This window comes from Phoenix dactylifera, unplaced genomic scaffold (genome assembly GCF_009389715.1).
Source record: "Phoenix dactylifera cultivar Barhee BC4 unplaced genomic scaffold, palm_55x_up_171113_PBpolish2nd_filt_p 001924F, whole genome shotgun sequence".
Classification (NCBI taxonomy): Eukaryota; Viridiplantae; Streptophyta; class Magnoliopsida; order Arecales; family Arecaceae; genus Phoenix; species Phoenix dactylifera.
This window is the reverse complement of record NW_024069210.1, coordinates 47,265-49,505: the sequence shown is the minus strand read 5'-3', so window position 1 is coordinate 49,505 and position 2,241 is coordinate 47,265.

Genomic DNA, 2,241 nt, shown 5'->3' with positions numbered 1-2,241 from the left:
AGTACATACCTCATCTTCATGTGCTCCAAAGCATAGATTTTCAGTTTCAGTTTGATGCTCTTCTTCTTCAGAACTAGTTTCTAATTCACTAGAAACGTTAGTGCATTCATATTTAACTTCAAGCATATTCCATATTTCCTTAGCAGTTATGCAAAAAGATATACTGTTAAGTTCACTATCATCCAATGCACAGTATAGAATATTCATGGCTTTTGCATTTTGCTGAGCCCTTTCTTTATCATGATTAGTGTTTGTGTGTAGCCCATTGACTATGATACTCCATAAATCGTAGTCATGTGCTTGAATGAAAATGCGCATGCGTGCTTTCCAATATGTGTAGTTTATGCCATCAAATAGAGGAGGTCTATCAATTAATTGTCCCTCTCCTATAGAACATCCCACTTGGGTTATCATGATCTTTAACTCTTGATTGTGAGATCAATGGGTACTAATAGAGCACCTTGCTCTGATACCACTTGTTGCCCAAGGTGACAATCCAAGAGGGGGGGGGTGAATTGGTTTCTTCTAAATTTTTGGTACTTTTAAAACTTTCTTAATTAAGTGCGATGGATGCTCTCTTAGGTTATTTAAGTGAGTTAATCTAATGCAAGAAGAGAAGATAAAGCAAGAGAAAATGAAAGCACAAACACAATGCAAACACACCAATATATAGTGGTTCGGTGCTCTCCTTAGCACCTACATCCACTCCCCAAGCGTACCCTTGGGAATTCACTATAATCTTGCGGATTACAGTTGGATTGTTTTCCGGGCTCACAATCCAAAAACCTTGTTGGTTTTACGGGCTCACCAACGAACCTATACACTTGGTTTTCCGGGCTCACCAAGAACCTTGTTGGTTTTGCGGGCTCACCAACGAACCTATACAACTTTGGTTTTCCGGGTTCACCAAAAACCTTTGTTGATTTTGCGGGCTTACCAACGAACCTTTGTTGGTTTTGCGGGCTTACCAACGAACCTTTACAAAGTGTTTATACAAATGAAAAGAAAAGATTTAAACTCCTAGATGAGCATATAAAGCAATATGAACAACAAGAAGAGTTAGAAAGAAATTATCGCTTTGAAGTCGCTTTGCTCTTCTTGGTCAAGGAAGCTTCACTCTTCAATGGGGGAAGGAGCTCTTAATGCCTCTTTGAATCTGCTCAATCCCTTTCTTTGATTCTTGAATGAAGCTCTTGATGAAGCTTGTCTTGCTAGGGTTCTCTCTTGAATGCACTTGATGTATTTTCCCCAAAAGCTTACTTCCTCTGATGAATACTACCTCTTAAATACTTCTCCAACCTCCAAATAGTCCTTTCTGACCGTTGGATTGAAGAAACTAGCCGTTTATAGCCGTTGGGAGTCCAAAAAGCATTTCTGCACAACTAGCCGTTATGTTCAGTCCGTGTTTGGGTCGGCTCAACCTGTCCTTGGGTCGACCCAACTTGGCCTTGGGTCGACTCAAACATTCCTTGGGTCGACCCTCTCAGAGAACACAGAAACATGAATTTCAACCTTCCTTCACTTGGGTCGACCCAACCATTCTTTGGGTCGACTCAAAGTTCACTTGGGTCGACTCAACTTCTTCTTGGGTCGACCCTCTCAGTAATTCCAGAGAGCCATTTTCTGTCTGTCTTTCTGTCTTCCATTTGGGTCGACCCTCTCAGGGTTTGGGTCGACTCAAAGTTCACTTGGGTCGACTCAACTTCTTCTTGGGTCGACCCTCTCAGTAATTCCAGAGAACCATTTTCTATCTGTCTTTCTGTCTTGCCTTTGGGTCGACCCTCTCAGGGTTTGGGTCGACTCAAGCTTGGGTCGACTCAACCACTGTGTGGGTCGACCCTCTCAGTAAATCCAGAGAGCATTTTTCCTTTGCATTTTGAGGTTCTTTGGAGGTTGGGTCGACTCATGTCTACCTTGGGTCGACCCAACTCACTGTTCATTTGTGCTGTTTTTGCAGGAGTGTGCCAGATGATTCCTTTAAGTCCCGGGGTCGACCCAATCAACCTATGGGTCGACTCAATTCACACTTTGCTGCATTCTCAAGATTAGATCCATCCAAATGAACAAGACCATATATATATTTTCAATTAAGCATATGTACTGAGAGTAATGAACTTATAAATGAAGTATCAATTTAACTTATAGCATGCTTTGGATAATTGTTTGTTAATCATCAAAATAACACTATCATCCTCAGTTTATACAGAACTTCCAAATTGATAAGAAACCATATAAACTGTC